Source organism: Phaethon aethereus (genome assembly GCF_964289735.1).
Source record: "Phaethon aethereus genome assembly, chromosome: 2".
Classification (NCBI taxonomy): Eukaryota; Metazoa; Chordata; class Aves; order Phaethontiformes; family Phaethontidae; genus Phaethon; species Phaethon aethereus.
In genome coordinates, this window is record NC_138582.1 from 138,403,479 (window position 1) to 138,427,204 (window position 23,726).

General features: G+C 36.9%; 1 protein-coding gene across 1 annotated transcript in view; it reads right to left on the minus strand.

Moving 5' to 3' along the window:
• The window catches only part of AHR (aryl hydrocarbon receptor), a gene marked incomplete at its 5' end in the record, with an annotated part of 63,784 nt that overhangs the window by 22,127 nt on the left and 17,931 nt on the right, over positions 1 to 23,726 (minus strand). The gene's annotated exons all lie outside the window — the stretch shown is intronic.

Sequence of the window (23,726 nt, forward strand, 5' to 3'; positions counted from 1 at the left end):
AGATTGTTCATAACTCAGAATTTATTTACTTCCCACATAGTTCTAAACTATGAAATTAGTCTGAGTGGGTCTGTAGTGTCTAAACAGCTTAAAATTACTTGAGTAAATTGTTCCTTAAAGCTTTACCGTAAAACTAAACACCACACCCACCCAACCCCAAAATTTCTAAACTGCAGAGCAAGGGAAATTTATAAAAGCAACTGCACTTCAGTAAAATACCAACACAACACTGAGATATTCACCCTAAATTCCAAATTATTTTTCAACCTGCTGAAAACCTTCATTTTGCAGCTGCTCAGAACTTTAGTCAAGAATCTTAAAGAACTCCTGTTCACTCACTTTTCAACTAGGTTGACTGATATTTTACACTAAGTATATATTACCTAAAAGATAAATTATGCCTTTCACGTTTTAAGCTATCACTGCAGCTAACAACTTTCAAGCCAGACAGTTTTCATTAAAATATCCCTCAAAGGCACCGCAGAGGAAAAACATGTTCTAAAAAGACATTAAGTGATTAATCAGTCAGGAATTTATCACAGGGTTTGCTTTGAAATTAAAACCTTAATTCTCTTCTTCCTAACAAATAGTCAAAAATTCCTGTAATAGGCCACACAGAGTTGCAATTGCAAATTCATTTTAAATTCAAGTGTGAAGATGAGTGGAAGATGTAAAAATATTTTTTTCCTCTAAGCATTATTTTAAATGGATATCTAGAACATTCACTAAAAAACCCTGAAGTCCACTGGCAGTAGAATAAAACTTCTTATCCTTTTAATTTATAGTGTATTATTATTGAGAAAGCCCACATTTAGCTTTGGAAGTTGCAAGTAAAGGTACATAAAGTATCATAAAGATACATAAAGATACCATATACAACTATATACAGGTGTGTTTTTTTTATTTTATAATGTGCAAATAATAGAGGGGGAGGAATTACAGATGGCTGACTAGTGAATGATGTTCTGCTCTACATCCATCAAGTAACAGAGCTCTAGAGCTCAAACGCAGCCTACACATTGGTATGGCTATATTCCTCCTAACTTTCAAAGCGGGCATATAGGTACACATGAAATTACACATTTTGCTGAACTGGAACCTACATCTTTTGCAGACATCAGAATGTGGATGAAATCAAGCAGTTGTAAACTGAGACAGATGGAAAATTGCTGACCGTCTGGGGTAAAAAAAAAAAAAAAAAGGAAATTACAGCTGTATACATCATTGTGTGTGTACAACTCCTGAAAAAACAAACCCAAGTTTACCTTGTTCTGGCAGATAAATCACAGGCCTGCTAGTGCCTGCTACAAGCCACCCAGTCACTGGAGTTTCTTCCTCAACACCCATAGAGTGAAAAGATCGCACTTAGAGGGGACCTCACATTCTGTGACTTTGGAGATGCATCACTAAGTGACAGGTCTAGAACACCCACACGCTTTTAAAGACTAAGTTGGAAAAAGGTTAACTGTTCCATCTATGGAAAGGAAAACTTTTATCATCCCTCTTCTCAATTAATAAAGGGGAATCAAAACTAAAGCACAGATATTGCTTAGGTAGGTGTGGTCTTCCCTTGATTTCATAAAAACTAAATTGCATTTATTAAAAAAACCACTAATTTTTTTTAGCTGGCACTAGAAAAGGCCAATTTCACAAAAATCAAAAGTCAAATTGGATAGAAGTACATAAAAGCCACAGCAAAAGAACTGGTTTGTTGCTAGGTGGAAGTGAGAAAAACAAAAATAATAAAAAAACCAGGAAAGATGAACAAATATTTCTATTTAATATTTCTGAGAATAACAAGTGACATATTCACATTTCACAGTGAAAGTCCTTTTAGTCCAACAGAACTAAACAGAAGTGACTGGATATGGATATTAGATCAATAAGACTTGATAAATTTTATACAAGATTTTAAAATCAGCTTGTGGAATATCCTACTGGGGAGACAAGACAATGGAATGGATGATGGATGACACAGAACTTTGCATAATAAATATTTAAAAGAAGTACATTAAAAAAAAAAAGTCCGCATTTAAACTAAGTATAACATTTCATTAAAGAAATTATAAATGTAACTTGTAAAGTTTACAATGTCAATATAATTAAGGTATGCCAATTACCAGCCCTGTGTGATTAATCTTTAACAATACTCTTCAAGCAAACAAAAAAAAATTGCCAGTAAGACTTTAGGTTGACACAAATACAATGAGCATAACACAGACAACACAGGTCCCTGACACGGAGCAACCCCGGCTACCTGGATGCAAACTTGCAATATGTGGTTCAATACAGTCAAACTGAAGGCTACCAGATCCCAACAACAACTGGCCTTATAGTAGGGGAGGGCCACCTTGCAAAGCAGTAATTCCAAAGAGACTTAGCCACAGCGCACAATGCTGCGGCCTCAGAAATACCCGCTAGAGTAACAGAAGGTAAGGAGAACTAAAGCTAAAAAGGTTAACTCAGCCAAAGGTAATACTACAGTCAGCATCACCTAGTTTAAAATCAACCATATATTCTGCTACTTCTCATGGTCTATGTTACTCATGTAGTCAGATGAAATAATCCCAAGAGTTCATTGCTTTGAATGTCTGAATTAAGTACAAAATGTCAGCCCATCCCCTCTTAATTTTCAACCATGGGAAATTAAAACATGAATACTCCCATAGAGTAAACAGAGAAAAAAAAAAATCTCTATACATACTCTAAAAGACATGAAAGACACAATCAAATTACTTCTCAGAACTTCCCATGAATAATGTTAAATAAATGTTATATAAAGCACAGTTGTTTATACCTGTAAAAAAAAAAAAAGATTTCTGCTACACAATGTTAGCAAGGGGCCTAGATTGTAAGCACATGCTTTCCAAGTAGGTTAATGATTGTCACTTAAGCCCTTGACCAGCAACAAGCATCATTTCCCATTGCCTGGACTTTCCTGATTTGAAGTAAAAGCTAAATCCAAAAGACAACAAAACTGGACAGTGACATTTAATAGGTTTTCTAGACACAGAACAACATTATAGTTTCTGGTACATTTGTTTTACATTTGTGAAATGCTTTAGCACCCAAACCAGCAAATGTAAAGAGATAGTCAGTTTTATATTATATCTAAAAAGACAAATTAAACAACAATGGTAACGTCGGCGTTTACTAGCTCCTTATCTCTGGTTCTGTTTCATTCAGGTGATGAAAGATTTGTACACTGATATAGTGTACTTCACTAGATTAGCAATATATATGGACAAAAAATAGGTCTGACATACAACTGCTTCTTCGGAACAGAATTCAAGCAACTGATTTCTAACTACTACCAAAAGCCATCTTTAATTTTAAACCCATAGAAGCATTCATTAAGAAAATATTTTCAATACCTACGGATAGCAGGTATTAAGCAGTCTTCCTTCCTTCCAGGGAAAAATGTTCAGTATGAGAAAGTGCTTTGGGATATATCCTAACCTGCATGAGTTACAAGCAGTGTGCTGAATCAACTGATAGTACATAACAGATTAATTTAATTAACTATTTGCTGAGATACTCGGAAATTATTCTCGTTATTATGCAGAGAATCAGTATGCTTTGCAGCTGCTGGAGTTGTAGGAATAGCAACACATTGAGGTCCTAACTGGCCTTTTAAGATGCATTTCCCTCAGTATTAGACCTATCGTTTTCATCTTTTATGGGAGAAAATTCTCAGATTCTTCCTCTCTTCAAACTAGGTCCCTGAACTAAGGCACACTTGACATCAACTGTGACTACCCAGTGGATCCAGTTGGAAACAAAACCTTCAAGTCCTTCCCTCACTAGCTGTGAGCAGCAATCAACAAACTAACAGATTTTCTGTAGTGCAATAACCTTTACTCCTAACAACAAAGATAATAAAGAATACAAGGAAAATTATTTTTAAAAAATGAAGAGGTATCCACCATCTCATTTAATCCTTATGCTGTCCTCCAAGAGAGAGGACAGGGTGGAAAACGCCTCTCAGCTTCAAACACTTGATCTCTAGGGTTTCCATTTGGTAGATATGCTTCCCCCCACTGCAACCCACAACAACTGGTGTCATCTTCCTTCCAGGCTGTCACTCCTGTTGTCACAAAGAACCTTTGCCATCATTTCCTCACTTGAGGGCCAGCTGCTTTGAAGTCCCATCTCTACGATTTACTCCAGTTCAGCTTACAAAAATCAATGGCCATGCAGCCACCTGTAGCTACCAGATTCAGCAGGAATCCTGTAAATGGTGATTGCTTACTGTTTACCAGAAGTTACACCACCAGAGAAGCACAGAATTGTCACAGAGTGCAAATACACTCTACTGACATACTTGAGAGGGCACTACCTGTACTAATTATTGCAAAGTGAATAAAGTAACTGGAGATGGAAATAATTCAGCCTAAGGTATATGCCAGCAACTACCTATCCAAATGACAGGAATTCATGTAGAAGCCCGATTTAACACACAAATACTTGTCTACTATTACTTTAATAAAATAATATTGGTAGTTAAATTTCTTAAAGTAATACAGCTAGGCATTCAAAAACCGTTCCAGTTTCCCTTTCCATGAAAGAAATGACGCATCTACAATATTTGGAGAAATATGCAAAAAGGAATATCAGTAAAAATGAAATCTAATAAAAATGCCTTCAACCTGCATGTGACTACTGTCTTATAGAATATTCAGTCTGGCCATAGAACAAGAGATGAACATCCCTAGCACTGTATATCAGGACACTGGCAATACTCAACTCAGACAAACCAAGTTCTACCATACGGTTTTTCTCAAATCTAGAAACTACTTAATTTGGAAAAAGATAAAGTGCATTTTTGCAAAGCATCAGAAGGAACAAAACAAACAAACAAACAAGTAATTTTTTCCTGTGTTGAGTGAATAAAGAAGTTTTTCTAACATAAATGAAGAAAATATACCGTATTTGCTGGTGCTTAGCAGTGGAGGCTGGAGAGATGATTCTCAACTGAAACTTGAGCATGCCCGCAACAAATGTCTCATTATTATTATTAAAGGAGTGAAGAAATGTACTATTAAACAGACTTTCCATCTCAAAATTTGCCTAAACCAGCCACATGTTATTAAGAGTGCTGAATACAAACTGATTTAGCGATTGCTGCCTGAAAAGCTTCATGGGCACCATACAAAGATACTCTGGGGTTACAACCTTTTCTCTTTCCTACCTTTTCTTCTCCAAAGAAAAAGCACTGCAAAAAGTTTTTAGGAGCCAGGGTAGCTCACTGCAGAGACATGCAGAGAAAGGAATATCAAGATGCCAAATTTTAACCGGGCCTTTAAAAATTACATTGAGATGCAACAAATTACTTCAATCAGGCTGGAGATAATTTTTACTTTTAGGTGAATGATCTGTTCAAGCCTAAAACAGTATTGAAGTAACACTTGCATAATATCACAAGTATATCCCTAGCACATCAGCCATGCAGTCCTGGAATTTAATCTTAAAGAGCTTCCCAGAACTGCTTTATATCAAATTTTGGCACCGTTCCCACAATTTGGCCAAACAGGTCAAAGTTTGTAGTCAGAGCCAGTTTAGACTGTTTCATAACCTTTTCAGTAGAATTATAAATTCAACTAGTCTGTTCTAGATTACTTTAAAAAACAACAGTTCTCATGAGGGGAGTGGTCTTACTCGCTTCAGCAACAAATGCTAACACGAAGTTCACCAGCCAAAACAAGACAAGGAGGGCACTACTGAGAAAAGAGAGTTTAATATTAAACTCTTGCCTAAATCATTAACATACACTGAACTGTTTATACTGGCAAAAGATCCATTTTAAATGGGAGAAAATACTATATATATATCCATGTATCTATATGTAAACTTGGCTATCTCCATTAACATCAGAGGAAACATTTTGTACCTGCTACCTCTGAGACTATAAAGGGAAAAAAGTTAATGAAAGTTATTAAGTAACACAAAGAAAAAAATAGAATTATAAAACATGCATTGATTGGATTTTTTGTAATACTTCTACTCAATAGCATAACCTGTACATTTCATTAATAAGACTTGCTAAGGATTACTCTGCACTTAGAGATACAAGAAATACAATTCAGAATTATCATAACTGTTGTCTCTAAAGTTTTAGTTATGAAATGCAAGAACAGACTTCTCTGTAGGCTGCATGTACAAGTAAAGCATGTTACATACATTGAAAAAAGTTTTCACCATATTTTGCATACCTAAGTTTTGCACTTCCTATCCCAAAGTACAAAGTATTTACACTGAAGTACTAAAAAAAAAAAAGGTAATGTATGGTAGACATACCATCTTTGTTCACAGAAATTCAAGTAAATTAATTTTATAATTATTCCACCAATTTAGCAAGATTGTCATTTATTTAGTCAGCTGGCTCTTGCTCTCATGCACTCAATTTCCACATGATAACATTTTTGACACATCTTTGTTTTCAATACTGACAAGTTTTTAATATTGAAGAGTTCCATATTTTAATTTTCTAATTCCAATACCTTGGCCTCCAATTATTGTGCCATGTATTATCAATTACATCTGAAAGTTGTGATATGCATTTTATTTCTTACATGTCTGGAGAGCAAACAATTTAAGGGCAGTCTTCCTTATAAGCTCTGTTGCAATTTACAATACAGCTTGTAAACTACAGTAAGCTCTGGATGGATGGATTGATGTATAACAACACGTATTTTCCATTAGTATCAAAACACCAAAACATAAATACATTAATGAAAAATCTAAAAAAACCCACATCACTATTCTGACACAGCCCAGAGCAATATATCCAGAAAACAACTTACATAACTAGTCATGGAAGTTGAATAACCAGATTTTGTAAACTTAAGCAAAATGAGGGTGAAATTGTACATTTGGGAGTGACTAGTAACAAAGACTACCTTCTTCCGCTTAAGCATGTGAATGACTGAATGTGCCAAATTATGACAATACTGGAATTGCTTTCGAAGAATATATTCTACATTTAAAGCAGAAAAATACCAATAAAACATATGCAGGACCTGTCTATATTTTGCACTTTCCACAACGAAACACAAAGGTTAAAAAATTAGTAACAACCAATCCTCAACCTCAGAGGACATGGTGCTTTGATTCATGAGCGTATTTTCAGCTAATGTTGAGACATATAAACATGTCTACATATTTAAGAAAAGCAATTGAAAGAATCTAAGAGCCATGGAAGACAGGTATTTCTTGATTTGGCCTCAGAGAAATTATTCATGCTTCAAGAGACAGAAAACACCATGAAGCAGCTATCACAAGAGGATAAACCATACCACTGTGAATACTTTGAAAGAAATATTAGCAGGTTATGGCTGGTGAAGGAAGAAGAGAGACTGAGGAGGAGGAACATCTTTACCAGAACAAGTTTTAACAAGAGAGATTGAAAGAAAAGAAAAAAAAGCCTGAAAAAATTTTTTTTTCCACTAATTAAAAAAGGAGAAAAGAACAAGGGTAAAAAGTAAGCGGTCAGGTTCTGGGAATTTCCTGAGCTTTTCAGAGTCAATAACCTAACTTCTGTACAGATACAGATTGCCTATCGATGTGTACAAGTCTAGAAATCCAGAATTTCCAGGCGTGCATCTCATTTGCAATGCAGATTTTGTTCCAGTGACTCAAACCAGAGTCTCTCAGTTCCACAGACCTGCATTGAAAACAATACAAGTTCTGCATGTGCGCACTCCTCAATTTTCAGTAATCCAGTAGTTTCTAGTTTAACCAAGTAAAATGCAAACTCATCAGCTATACAGACACGGCAGAGAGAGCACAAGTCTACCCAGCAGTGAGGATGTTCAAGTATATAAGAAATTTTCTTTAATTGAAGAAAAATTGTATGATTTTCCCCAAAACACTTTGGCTAGAGAGAAAACAGAAAAAGGAAATTTTCACCTTTAAAAGTGGATGATTCTGAAGGTTTAAAGTGCCTTAATACAAAAGGTTTCAACAGAAACTACCAGGAGCCTTTAGGTGTTGCCGTCAAAGCAACTACTATAATAAAGCTTTACTTAATAAAGCTGTATTTGTTTGCTAGACTAAAGAGAACTATTTATACTTTTGGTATAATCAAGATAAAGAACTTCCAATATTAAGGTTCTATTAAGAATCATCCTTGAACGTTTCACAGACTATGGATGAAAAAAAGACCTACAAACCAAAAGAGGTTTTGTAAGGCCTCTTACAGGGCCCGCTGTACTTACACTTCAGACGTGTCTTCACACATATTTTACACTCAACAATAGAAAAGCACAGAAGAGGTACACATTTCTTGAACTTACACAGGAGTCTAAAGTATTCTCTTCATCATAATCAATATATAACAAATATACATAAGGAATAAAAACAGTATACAATATTTTTCTCAATGCCAAGTACCATGGTTTTTGAATGTGTGATATTTCAGATTCACCCAACAAAACCCATCTAATTTTAAAAATGATATTGGGTTTCCCCCACTATACAAAGAAAAGTGCACAAGTTACAAAGTGCAAAATATTATTTTCCATTTATCTGTGATCAAATACTATGTTTAAATAACTTAGCACAAAAGCTGGTTTTTGTATAAGGAAGTCTGCTGCTTGCCCTTTCAAAATTGACATGTCTGTGAGCTCAGACCAGTGCTACTTAATTTCCAGGTCTATGGCAAGGATACGTTTCCAATGTTCAGACTTATAAATCATAAGATGGACAAAAACTTGGCAGGAGTGTCAGCTTTTTTTCTATTTAAACTTCAATCAAATTTCACTGGCCAGCATTCAAAGGAAGCCGCGAATTTCCCAGAAATTACATTTATGAATAATCTTTGATCCACAAGACAGCAAATGAGTTTACTGTTCTACTGAAAAAAAAAAAAAATTTTTAAATATAATATTGCTGCTTGGTAAAATTTACCAACAACAAACAAAGCCAGAAAACAGTTCAACACATTTCAAAAAGCTTCTGTACACCTTTTGTTGATAAACCACGTTATCCTGGAATACTGTAACATAATATTTTAATTTCCCTTTCTTCATTCTGGTTTTGATGTTATACTTGAACACAGTATGTATTTGAATATGTATCTTCTATGGAATAATACTTTTATTTAACTTTGTCATTTTTGTCATTTACATAATTTTATTAAATGGTATATCAGTAAAAAAAATTCATACAAATGCATATCAGCAACTTAAAGTGTCTTTGTGTCTTAAAGTTACACAAAGGTGAACAAACAAGTAAGTTACTTGCCGTTTTACTGCATGTAAAGTTACGTATTTACTGTATTGCAAATTTCAATCATTAAACTCATTTATAATAAAACTAGGAGATATATTTTAATAGTTTGTTGTACTGGCAACCCATTGTTCTGCTAAGTGCGTAGCTACACGAGTAAATACTAAACAGGAGGAAGAACAAATCCATAAACCCCTTCTTTCTAGCACCTGAAATATGGGAAAGCCTCTACTAAAAAGGTCCAGCTCTCCCCGGTATTCCTTTTATACCGGCAGAAAGCCTCTTAAACGAAAGGAACCTTAACCTCTCTCCCCTACAGAAAGCTGAATAGGTAGCAGCAGGTAACCAGGACAGGAATTAGATCTTACCTCAGGAGTTTACTCCTGGTGGGCTAAACGTATAGCAACTTCCTGAGCCAGAACTTGGACGAGACGTTGGGTTTCCACTGTTCGTTCTGGAGAAACGTCACAACCTTCATAGTTACAATATCCTAAAAGAATGATGGTTTAGCTGACAAAAACTGACAGCTGTCTTTCCCCACGGCTTCAGTCAAGACAGCAGAACTACGTAACCAAAAATGAGAAAGGCAATAAACAGTACAGCACCTGTGGCTTAGGTGTGGTTTTCACATGGTAACAGACACTGTTGTACTTTTAAAATACATATAGGCTTATAAGCTACACTACAGCATGTACGTGGGGCAAGGTGTGGGGGTGGGGAGAGAGAAAGACTGAAGACAAGGAGGAAGTTATCAAAAATACACATGAAAGTTGAGAGGATGGATGGTTTTGTGGTTCTGACACAGTCTTCCTGTGCGATGTGGTGGAAATCATACAGGCACTGCGTACTTCATTTCCTGAGCTACGAAAGCGGAATAGGAACCTCTAACTCCAGCAGCACCGCAAGGATAAATCCAGTAAAGATTTAAAAGGTCAGATACTCTAACTGGGAGAGATTTTAGTGCCTTACATGAAAATCTTATTAGATAATACATGGTTTGAAGCTTTGCATGGTATTTCAATATCATCTTCCCTGACAACTTTGGTTTGTTACACTGAATGGGTAAAGTTTATGTATTAAAGATCTAAGAACAGTTGTAGTCTAAATATAACAAACGAGGGAAAAATTTCAATGGCTTTCTACATAGAGTGTAGAAAAGGGAGGGGAAAAAAAGGTTAAACTGGATTTCATCCCAGACACTTTTACTCAAGACTGTGGTTAGGAGGATGCACAGGACAGAAGCCTGTATTTTTGATCAAGCATCAGAAAGCAGAATTAGCAGCAGCAAGCATTATGTAAGTTATGTGGTTAGGGGTTAGACCATAACACAATGGAAAACTGTATTTTATTCATTACAGTCCTATGGAGGAAGGAAGGAGAAAGAGGCACGGAAGGCTGTGAAGAGTAACTGGAACAAACAGGCTAAATTCTAGAAGGAGAGGACGTAAGGGAAACAGGACCCTCTCCCCCACAGGGATGCATTTCAGAGAAGGCCTGTCCGTCCATGAGCGAACCTGTGAACACCTCCATTTTCAGACAGGTGTTCTGATGAAAGGAAAACTACAAACCATGGGTGTCAGTTGTGCAAAGCTTATTCTATAAACTCTAAAATTAAAGGGATTTATATCTAAGGTATTTTAATATATTACACTGAGTACCAACACACTTGCTGCTGGACAACTCATTTACTAGTCTTTCAGAAAAGTAACGGCTCAGTTGAATGGGAAGTGTGAAGACAGCCACAGTAAAGATGAAGCAAAAGACTAGTTCGATTAGTGGGTTACCAGACACATCTGTTCTCATAGACAGAACATTTTTTTGCCTTAAAAAATGTTTGAACATATTTTATGTTTTTAAGATTCAAAATTTCATCTAGAGTTTTACTTATCACTTAAATAATTAGTCCAGTTAAGGAACTATTCCCAATAACTCTAAACACAGAAATGATACACCTCTTTCATAGCGTAAGCTTTTCAGTAAACAAAAAACTACGTAAGATTCTCTGTGTTTTCAATCCTTCCATTCCAAAATTAAACAATACTTATCTTTGTCACAATATCAAATTATTACTCATAAATTGCCTCATAAATCAAAGATAGAAATTACTGTTAATAAACTACCTCAGAAATCAAGATAGATACTCAAACAGCATTCATTAAGCATCACCATTTAATTGGCCCACTGATACACACAAAGCAAGCTCCTGCCTTGAGAAGATTGCCCCGGAGGGCAACCACACAAAACAAAACATGAGCGATAGTATCTCAGACTTCTAATACAAGATTTCAGTTTGTAGTTTCACTCTTTATAAGAGCTACGTGAATTGTGTGGGCTTGCTAAGTTATTTTTAAGGGGGGGGGGGGAGGAGTTGGAGGGTTTCGAGAGTTTGGGTTTGGTTGGTTGTGTTGTGTGTTTTCTGTTTGTTTTCAAACTATTTTGAAATACAACCTATTGTAAAAATCTGACAACACAAGGGACCTCTCAAGTTGTGACGCTGCCCAACCATGGAGCTGATAAGGTACCCATGATGTGTTGTTACAATATTTTGTATCTCCAGAGCTAAGAATTCTACACCTCAATGTAAAAGGGATTTGCATCCATTTCCACATAACTTTGTTTCACAGTTTTACAGAAAATATGAGACTTTGCTAGCTGCATAGAAAGAATGGCCAATTTCACTGACTCATTTCACACACATCCCTTTCTTGTTTGGGAATTCCAAAAGAAACTTTGATATTTGAAAGTGTGTAAGTAATTACTATTTCCTCTTGAAATGCTTCTTGAACGATATGCAACCGTTGCTGCAGCTGAAATAGCATTAGAAAGCTAATGCTGGAAGGTGCAACGTCTTTAAGGAGAGAAACAAGCGTTTTCAGCTAGTAACTGCTGTAAGAATTTAAGACTGAGCAGGACTTCCAAGTAACCACATCTCCACAGCAAATATCAAACTGAATCTTAAGAACACTTAGTCCCTCTTCTTCTTTCCTGAAATTCTAATAAGGCTTATTTTGCTACTAGAAACCTTCAAATCTCCAGTGCACATTTTTTCATGTTGATTCCTACGTCCTCTTGTGACAACACCGCCCATTACCTTCAACAGCTCTTCTCCCTTCTCAGTGTTACCCCATCTGCTATATTCAGAGACAGCAATCATAACCCCTAGTGTGGCAAAATGAAGGCTAAACGTGACAAACTCAGTCATCTGCTGTAACATACGCTCTCCAGGCCTTTTCTGCACCTGTTCCAATTATATTTGTAAGACCCTAACGATTTTATGAACTGAATGACATCTCTCTTTCTCAGATCTTCTAGAGAATCTCAGTTGTTTTAAACTGAATTTGATAAATGAGGTAACCACGTGGTATGGGAACAGATCATCCAGTGCAATCTCCAAGATTGCTTCAGGAGACTTCACCAAAACCTTCAGAAGGAAGAAAAGACAACTAGTCCAACTTGATGAGCAAGCCCCATCACTGTATTTAAGTCCCACCAGAAAAGCTGAAGCAAGAAGAACTACAATTCATAGAACTACTTTTCTTCAGTATTTATTAACTGTAACTACTGAAGCGAAAACCATCCTTAACATTTAGAAGGCGGTTTGAACACAGCTATTGTCTGGCTCCCAGACTTCTAAAAACAGTTACATAATAGGAAATGCTGTTTTAACATGGCCAATTGAAATAGAGATTGATATGGCTATAGGCCAGAGTACCATACAGCTCAACTCCAGAGGACCAGATCCATATAAAGGACCCGATAAATGAAATTTGAATTTCCATACCCAATATACTATTTAGAAACTTCACAATCTAACATACGTAGTTCAGTTTCCCAAGTTTCACTGTAAGCCCCACCATATACAGCCAACATACTTCCCTCTTGATGGAAAAGAATGGCTTGGTACCCACTTCACCCAGACCCCAAGCACAGTCTGGAAATTAGGTGTTCTCCTGACTCACCCCCATATGGCATAAACCCAGGTTCTTCTGACAGGTAGCCACCAAATTTTTTTAATATATCTGGAGCAAATTATGTTGCCCATTTTTACAGCATCAGGATACGCTAAACCCAGGTTCCATCCCCTGCTCTACAACAGGTGGTTCCCACCCCTTCCTTTTACTGCAGGAGTCAGCCCAGCTACCTGGGCTACAGGTAATACCTACTTTTCCTGATGAAAATTTTCTATCACATAGAAAAGAACAAAAAAGTTTCCCAAACCTGGAAGTTAAAATCAGAAAGCAAGTTCCCAGCTGGGGCACTGACCACAGAGAACAAGATCTCAATCCCTGATCTAGTTCCCACTGAAAGGGCCATTAAGCTTTTTCATGGGATGGCTGCTTTACAGCAAATGCATTACCTAGTCCAGAAAACTCAGCTTTGAAAGGACTTTAGATCAAATAAGTTGGAGAAATCAGAAGTCATTTAACAGTGAGCATACTGAATTAATACTGACAGCACATTTTTTACAATGTAAAAAGTTTTATTTATAGATAAGGCTACAACAACAATGATAAGGTTATCCGCGCACAGAATGGACACTGTAATGCAGAATTAGCATTCACTGATTTGGCCTCCACATAGAAAAGAAAAACAGAAACACGCTTAGAGCCAAAATTTTATGGCAGCATTATTTATAATGAATGTAATAATGTGCATACAATTGCTTGTGAACACCTGCATGATATTAAATTTGTTTTTACAGTTACATAGATCGTTCAGGATCTTACCAAGATCAATGTACTTGGTTTCTTTGCTTCAAAATTTCAGTTAGAAGTTTGTGCCATGCCTTTATCAAGTACATTCAGATTCATATTAGAGTAAGCACAAATCAACTCATATTTTAATGGTGCCATCTGTCATATTTTTTTGTAATCTTCTGCCAATACAGCCAAAGATCAAATGAAATAAAAATCTAAACATGAGGTTTCACTTACCCTGCCACAAGAAATAATGTTCAAGGTGGCAAAGACAGATCTCTTTGATAATTATGTATTTTCTGCTAAATTATTCCATATGCTTAGAATATTTGGGATTTAGCCAGGAAGAAAAGCAAAAGCACTTCTGGTAGTCGATCAGTTCCTCCCCAAAATGTGCATCAAGTTATCTTTGCACAATTGATTGTTAGGTAAAAAAATTTATATTAACTATTTCTGTCCACTATGTCTCACCAGAAAAAAAACCACAACTGCAGTTCCAGAAATATATGCATTTAGCTTAACAGTTTAAAATAAGAGAAAATTGTGCAAAAATACTTTGAAGTACTCCATTGACAATTTCACTCAATTGTCTCCACCCGCGTTACTACGCCTTTTGAATTAGTAGCATTTATAAATATATTCCTCTGACAACTATCATTAATAACAAGATGTATTTTTATATAAAATATGCCAGCACAGTTGCAACTATTCACCATCTCTGTTTAATCTTTTAATAGAAACTAGGTTTTACTTCCATATTTATAATTTAAAACATTTGCTTGAGTTCTGAAATTAATCCATCTAATTAAAAATTAGCTTTGATAAAACAGAATGAGAAACTATTATTAGTTTTAATGTGTTAGTGAGGGAAACACGTAGAGGACAGATTACAAGATGACACTGAGCTCTCCCCAGGATCCAGACAGTGACTGATACTGATAGGAACCCCACTTCCTTCCTGCATCCCAGGCCTTTGTGCAGGAGGACTCTGAACTCATCAAGACTGTTTTAATTAGTGGCTGTAAACTACACCATATTCTGATAATATTTTTTTTTCATACCGCTGCTATGAAGTGTTTTGTAGAAATGAGTACTGATTGATTCCGAGCACAGCTTCATACTATTGCCCTGACCTTACAGTACAAAAGAAGGAACAGCAACAAAAGAATTTTTGGCAAAAGCTATGTGCATCTCCCTTGCTGCTTTGCACGCCACCATTTCTGTAACAAAACTGCCATCATAATTTAAGGAATTAATTTTACCTTTACATTTAATATATCAAATAAGTTTATAAAAAGAAATAGAAGAATGTCTGTATTTCTCCAACAGAGAATGAAAACTTCTAAGAAGAGTTTGATAGCACTTACATACAAACAAATTTTGGATCTAGTTGATTAATTCTACAGTTCAGTTTCAGCTATCTGCATTCCAAATAAGTATAAAGTTGAACAATTCTTATTCTTACAGCAAAACACAAATAATAAGATGGAAACAACTGCAACAGCTCAAAGAACAGAAGGGTTTGATTCGTGAAGGTAAGACAGCCATCACACACTACCCCCACCTTGCTTTCCCACCTGAAAGCAGACATTCCTATCTCTACAACTTGAGTAGTTCTAGCAGGGGACATATTTGCCTTTAAGCTATGATAGTTCACAGCATATGGTGCTCATGTAAAACAAAAACAATAGCACTTCCTCAACACAGTGAGTAGTAGACCGCTACAAGTCAACATTCACAGCCACCCAGCTTCAACCCTTGCTGCAGAGCTCAACTCTAATGCGAGCCAGAAGCCTGAATAAAGTTTAATAAAACATATTTAGTAACATCAGCTGCAACCTCCCAATTTTGTAAGCCCCCTTTGCATACATTAAATATTTGCAAATGTGATGTCCAAATATTAAATGTCGCTGAATTTAATTTGACGACATTCATTTGTCTTCAGAGAGCAGAAGATAACCACTACTATCTTTTCCCTACAAATGTTAATATTCCATTAACAGCTCTTAACTCCCTCTGACCTAAACACCAGTTAAAACAGCTAGGCTGTGCAAGGCTGCTGGAAGAGTTAGTGATTTATGTTTTTTTACCAATTTAGGAAAAGTGAAATGAGCCTGTACCATCTCCAGTTTTGTGGTACATGTATGTATCAACTACTCAGCAAGAAAAAAAAGTTCATTCTGCTAAAAGCGTAACTTCTGACTGGTCTCTCAGCTATGTTTAAACTCAAAAGTTCAAGTAAAAAAAGGGAATTAAAAAGGCATATTACTGGTGATGAATGTACTAATGTGTGAGCAGAGGAAGGTATTGACCTGTACAAAGCTAAAACAGCAGGTGAGACAGACATGATCTGTTTTGCACAAAACATATCTAGGATCTCTGAGATGGAACTGATCTTGTTCAGTCTCATAAAATACAGACACAAAATTGGCAGGCATTCCTTCTTCAGGACAGCCTGGCTTTCTAGGGCAGACAAAAAATTATGATATTGCTATGAACTTTCCTAGCCTACTTCTAGCTTTAGCAACAAAAGAAGTTATTAAAAAAGTAGTGTCTATAGTATCAAGATTTGTTTTCCTGCTCTTCATGCATGGAAGGTTGTGAAAAATACCGAAACTTGCCTCTCTCCTCAAACATAACTGGCATAATTTAAGGGCAAATCATAAATAAACTAGATGGAGTTCAGTAATGCCTTTCTTAAGAAAGGAACTATAGGTGTTTAGTCTAGTTAGTACTGTAGTAACTTACAACTTTCTGCTTTTAAGTACCAAATGGCATTTCCATCCTTAGATCCTAGGGCCAAAAAACCCCTACTACTTCATTCCAAACATTTAGCAGTATTACACCTATTACGCATACATAAACATAAAGTTGCCAGCTTTGCAGAATAAATTCAAGTGACAAAATACATGACATTCAACCTGTTCCTTGGAAACAACTTATTCCACAAGCAAAACTGTTATAAACAATTTATCCTACTCCTAAAACTAAAAATCAAATTTGGGTACCACAGCTGATTACAACTTTCATTGTCACATGGCATAAAAATACAAAACTAATCAGCTTTTATAAAACTATGTATTATTTGCATCTCTTAGCTCCATTTATCTTATGCGTCTAACTTCCTTATACAGAGCCTTTAAGTGGGGTGACAATTCATCTTTAAATTCAATTGGAGAAACACGCAGTCCACTATCACATTCAGAAAGGAGACAGCAACATTTATTTTCAGAGAAGTACATGGGAGAGGTGACACCGTAGCAATGTTATATTCGAATTTACCGCATCAGCTAACAATTCACCAGGTTGAGATTAATTTTTGAGTTACCAGAAAATACACAAGTGTCATTTAAGTGTAAATCAGTTAAGCTTATTATAGAATTATTAAGGTTGGAAAAGACCTTTAAGATCATCAAGTCCAACTGTCAACCCAGCACCACCACGCCCACTAAACCATGCCACATCTACACGTCTTTGAAGACCCCCAGTGATGGTGACTCTACCACTTCCCTGGGCAGCCTGTTCCAATGCTTGGCCACCCTTTCAGTAAAGAATTTTTTCCTAATATCCAATCTAAACCTCCTCCAGTGCAACTTGAAGCCATTTCCTCTCATCCTATTGCTAGTTACTTAGGAGAAAAGACCAACACCCAGCTCACTACAACCTCTTTTAAGGTAGTTGTAGAGTGCCATAAGGTCTCCTCTCAGCCTCCTCTTCTCCAGACTAAACAACCCCAGTTCCCTCACCCACTCCTCATAAGACTTGTTCTCCAGACCCCTCACCAGCTTTGTTGTTTTGAGAGGAAGAGAGTTCTATTTGTGGCCTTAACATTTATCTAAATATTAAAAAATCCATATTATGGGATATTTACTATTTCCTAGGTTGATTTTTTACAAAAAGTAGCATTTAGTGAAATGTTTTAATGCTTTGGTTCCTACTGACAGAACCCTTGAAAGATACCTCAAGTATGAAAATATTTATATACAGTGTAAATTCCCATGTTTTATTTTCATCCTTAAAGGAATGTGACCCACTTTACAAAAGAGCAACTGTAGGCTTGGGGCCATTACCAAATCAGAAGGGAAACAGATCTTTTCCCATACAATTTCACACAGATAAGATCCCATAAAGTTTCAAGCAGCACATGACTTTGAACAGCACTGAATGATTCTACAAACGCCATTTTCTCTGAGATGGGTTTAAAGCAGAAGTGTTTTCTGAACAGTTATAACCACCTAATAGTGTACCATTTGAGTCTGCTGCCTTCCACCTGATATCACCTTCCCTCCCTGTTCATTTCCATTTATGTCCCTTAATCAGACAAGTCCTGTCCAAGAGATTGTAATTTACATGTGGGCTTCCTGGGAGAGAAGAGGCAAAAATGAACATGGCTATATTCCTTCCTAGGACACTTAAACTGGGAAAATAAGGTGAAAGGCTAAAAATGAGGGAGAGTCTTAGCTGATTATCACCAGGTTAGTCACTAACAGTCAGGTATGAGACCTCAGTTAGAGGAAGATACAAAAAGACATCAGATAATCTGTCCCCACTCTTGCACTTCAGACAGTGTCTCTCTCCATTAAAAGACAGAATGAAAACTATCTAAAATGTAATAGCCCTCCCAAAAACATGTCTTTGTATATAGACGTAGCGACTCCTTTGAGCCATACTGTTCCCACGATGAGATGCATTTCACAACGCGAGCCGCTCCTCAGCGCTGCTACTTGAACAGATGAATGAACACACAAGTAAATGATTGCACCAGAAACACATCCCCTTTGCAGCAGACAAACAAACTGGAATGGATCGGGGCAACCCCCGGTATCAGTCCAGGCTGGGGGATGAAGGGGTTGAGAGCAGCCTCGCTGAGGAGGACTTGGGGGTCCTGGTGGATGAAAAGCTGGACATGAGCCGGCAATGTGCGCTCACAGTCCAGAAGGTCAACCGTATCCTGGGCTGCATCCAAAGAAGCGTGGCCAGCAGGTCCAGGGAGGTGATTCTGCCCCTCTGCTCTGGTGAGACCCCACCTGGAGTCCTGCATCCAGCTCTGGAGCCCTCAGCACAGGAAAGACATGGAGCTGTTGGAGCGAGTCCAGAGGAGGGCCACAAAAATGATCAGAGGGATGGAACACCTCCCCTATGAGGACAGGCTTAGACAGTTGGGGTTGTTCAGCTTGGAGAAGAGAAGGCTCTGGGGAGACCTCATTGCAGCCTTCCAGTATTTAAAGGGGGCTTATAAGAAAGATGGGGACAGACTTTCTTACAGACAGCAGGGCCTGTAGCGATTGGACAAGGCATAATGGTTTTAAACGAAAAGAGGGCAGATTTAGACTAGATGCAAGGAAGATTTTTTTCACAATGAGGGTGGTGGAGCACTGGCACAGGTTGCCCAGAGAGGTGGTGGATGCCTTATCCCTGGAAACATTGAAGGTCAGGTTGGGTGGGGCTCTGAGCAACCTGGTCTAGTTGAAGATGTCCCTGCTCATTGCAGGGGTGTTGGATTTCAGGACCTTTAAAGGTCCCTTCCAACCCAAAGATTCTATGAGTCTATGGATGTTGCAGGTCACATAAAATGACAGCAAAGTAATCTGAAATTGGCAGGTGTGGAATAGAAACACTTGCTGAGGTTCAAACACAGCCATGTTTTCCCATTTTGTGCAAGTTTTTTGTCACATTCTTCCGTTTTGGTCTAATTCAGACTGACTCAAATCCTGCAAGAAAAAAGCTTAAAAGATTTCTCCTGTGTTCTTGTACACATCACAGGTAGAGCTTGATGTCACAGAATTTTTAAAAGCTTGCCTGCTCAGCCACTTCCTATTCTGACATTAGTATCTCTAATACTTTCTTCTCTTAAGCTAGAAGAGGCAGTGTGAGGCTCACTACATTTGTTACATTATTAGTAATCCAACTTTTTTCCCTGAGGTTTTTTTTCCTATTATAATAGGAAATATTATATATTTATACAGCTTATATATAGCTTATAATAGTTATTACAATATTCCACCATTCCATCTTTTTCCAGGCTTCCTTATTGCTTAATGTAAAATGTTCTTTGTTAACTTAACTATGTCTTCAAACTTCTCATTTGTATACACAGATTTTATAGCTTTTTCTCTCTTTTACCAGGTGCCTGTCTTGTTTAATTCTCTGACCAAGCATCCTAATGATTTTGTAGGAATGTCCTCTGCTTTTATCCAGTCATGGCTCCAATTCAATTTAAATTTTTTTTCAGTCTATATTTTACTGGAAAAACATTTGCTGAAGAGGTCAAAAAAACAACAACTGATCCATGTCATACATTCATCACTTCTTGATATTTTGCCCCAACTTTTGATTCTGAACATACCCTAAATCACATTTTATGAGCAGGCAGCTCAGATTCATTTGGTGAAGGGTGATTTGCTTGCACATATAGGCCCACTCACAAATATTTTCATGGTTCTTTTTTTCTTTACAATCAAGGCCTTTTACTGTTTACAAAAGTTAACCTTTACTTGGCCTGTACAGCAAAACAAGATCAGGGGTAAGGGGGTTGGGTTTAAGCTTTTCCCACTGCTGCAAGCACTTTCAATTAAGCAAGCAGAAGTTGTGCCCGAGAAGAAAACCACTTTGCACAACAGAGTACTCAAAAGTCCAGGCAATAATCCACTTGGGAAAAAAAAAAGTTTTCTCAAACTGTGTTTCTTTCTGTATCACTAATACAAAAATATTAAAACAGCAACAGAAACACCATAACTTAGCATGAAGTGAAATTGCCTAACCTTTTCTTCTGATATGGTTTGAGAAGCAAATGTCTATTTTGGTCATGAATTCTGAAGTGAGTTAAATATTTAAGTGCTGGTTTTAAGACATTTTCAAAGTATACAAATCAGACTAAATGCAATTGGAAAGCCTGTTGACAGTGTTCTGCTAAACTTTTGCTAACTCAGCTCAAATATACAAATCTCATAACATCAGCTGTTTATCCTCAAAAATTTCTTGACAGAGATCTCTTGACTTTTGAGGCACCAGAAATGTCAGAAGTCTGGAAAAAACCAACATTTTAGTGCTCGATCCACTAAAATGCAGAGCTAGCATAAACATCAACAGTTTAATACATGAGCTCTTACTGTCTGTATTCTCCTCCCACCTCGACAAATCTACAAACTGTTGGCTAAATCCCACTCCTGAAGTCACAGCTGCTACCGTCTATAAAATCTACTACTACTGAACAGTAAATTTGTATTAGCAACTACAAAAAAAATTAAGACCAAAAGGCAATAAACTGTGGGGTTCTTTTCCCCTCCGCATCTGTAGAACTAATTCCATTTTCAATACCTTGCATAATATTCTAGTCCTCCATGTAAGACATCAGAAGCAGGACACTTTACCAAGTTAGTTACATGGCAGATGATGTTAATAAACCCTGCTGGCTTATACCAAAAATGCCTGTTGCATGCCTGGAGTGGAATGCTTCGCAAAACTTAAGCTGCAGAGTAACTGAAGTATTTTCCCTACAATATCACACCCATGTAGAGTCAATTTTTATTTTTTTTTTAAAGCACTAACAGTAGCTATGACATTCTTAAACATGGCTGAAGTTAAGAGAGTGGAGAAACACACACTGGTTTTAAAAGCACTTTATGGAACAAAGACATTAGGTTTTACAAAACTTGCCTAATGGATATACCATAAAGGTATAAAAAGCTGTTTTAAATCATTCACATAACCAAGAACTTGAAATTTAATCAGATTCCGTATGAGATTTTCTTCAACTTTTGTAGGATACTTTCTCTTGACCCATTCCCAAAATGCAACAAACCGTCAGGGCTTGCTGAGCTGAAGCAGATTGGTGTTTCTCTTAAGACCATTAAAAAGTTAAAAAAAAAAAAAAGACTCCTGTTAAAGATCTGAAAAGCCATTATACAGCATTGAATTGCTTGCAACATGGATTAAAACCAACTCAAGCTCTGCTACACAGGAGACATGAACTCAGTTTTTTTTGTATGTTCTTACACTTTTTTATGTCGCTCCTGAAAGAAAGAGCAACAGTATTAAGTGTGGAATGTTAAGTGTGTATAGAGTACTCTCCCTTAAATGGGGGACATATCTTCAGTTGCCACAAAGTGGTACTTAACACATTGCTATGTTTTCTTAAGTAGAAGGAAAAACCAACAACCAAGTTGTGTATTTTTTTTTCCTTAAGTGACTAAGCGATGCCAAACTTAGTTCACAGCATGCTAATTAATCACTCCAGAAACACCACACTAAGTCAACATGTGCCTACCTTCAAAAATGAGAGTTCAGTCATTGCATTTGGAAGACTCAAGTCTTTGTTCACACAAACACTTGCACTACCTAAAGCAGATGTTCCCAAACTGTGCTACGCAAGACACTTCAAAGTTATTTTATGTGTGTGGTAGGCATTAGGAGCCACTGTTCCTAATGGGGGAAGGGGGAAAAGAGAAAGAAAAAAAGTCAGAAGCAGTCACAACCACTATGCAATAAAAGCTCATGCCCTTAAAGCCTACAAGCATGTGTGTGCTTCTTGCTCAGAATACCCCCATCAGGCTCCCAGATTGAGAGAATGTAAAAGGGAGACAGAACGAGATTTACATGGAAGTTGAAAGGCAAGCAGCCATTTTGGAGAGCAAGAAGTAGGGAGAACGCTACAGGATGATGAAGCACAGGATCAGGAATAAACTGTTATGTCTTTGTCCAAGAGAGTAAATGGTGTCTATATGCTGTCTAGGAGTATCTGAGCTTCTAATACATCAGCGGTAGTTCTCAAACTTAAAGTAGAGCCTGGGGTTGAGAAAAATCAACCCTGAAGAGTGACTGTACATGACATAGCTATAATGCAGCAGAACAGCAATTAGTGTGCCGTGCTTTTATGGCTAGCCAGTTGTACCTAGTCACCTGATGCCAGAATTTTAGTTTAGTTTTTTGGAGAGTTTGTTTGGGTTTGGTTTTTTGGGGGGTGGCGGGGTGGGGTGTTTTTTTTTTTTTTTTTTTTTTTAGACACACATAGGGAATATAGCTTTACTTTTGCTTTTATCACTTACTTTAAAACAGAAAAGTAAATTTCAGGAAACTTGTTCAAATTTGTCAACTCTCACTTGGGCTTTGAAGCTTAACAACCACATACCAAACCGTGTACTGCTTGTGGTTTCAAGACTTAAAGGCAATGAACTCTTGTTCCATAACTACCACAGACAACAGTCACCTGCTGAATCACCAAAACCATATCCTAGCACACATGCATTTCTTCTGAGGTATTTTCCATTCAGTTGCTTATCTGGGTACATCTTCCTTGCTTCTACAGAAAAAAAGTCAGTGAGAGGTGTGTGCTTGTAACTTACCGTCAGACCTATTAATATGATACTGCTTTAGCCACAAAAAAGGGAGAAAAAAAGCTTGCTAAATTTTTTGAAGTGAGGGATGACAAGTCAAAAAAGAAAGTGAAGTGATTTACTTCCTTCTGGAATGAGACCTATGGGAAGTTGAGCCTAGATGCACAGAGGTACCCACCTATCATATTTTTGGGTTTTTGAATTTTTGGTTCCTGAACAGAGTTTTCTTTTCCTATAACTTAATTTTTCCATATGTTAGAACAAGAAAGTTTATATGCATAAAGCTAATCACACATCACATATTGTTTAAAAATCATCATCCATTTGTTAGGCTTTTGATTTGTAGAAAAGACAGGTTAATACCAAGTAGAAAATGACAGTTAATACCATAGTGATTTAACAAAAAAAAAATCTAATTCTGAAACAAATGGTTAAACTCTTGCTAAAAAAAAAATCCTACTGAAATAAC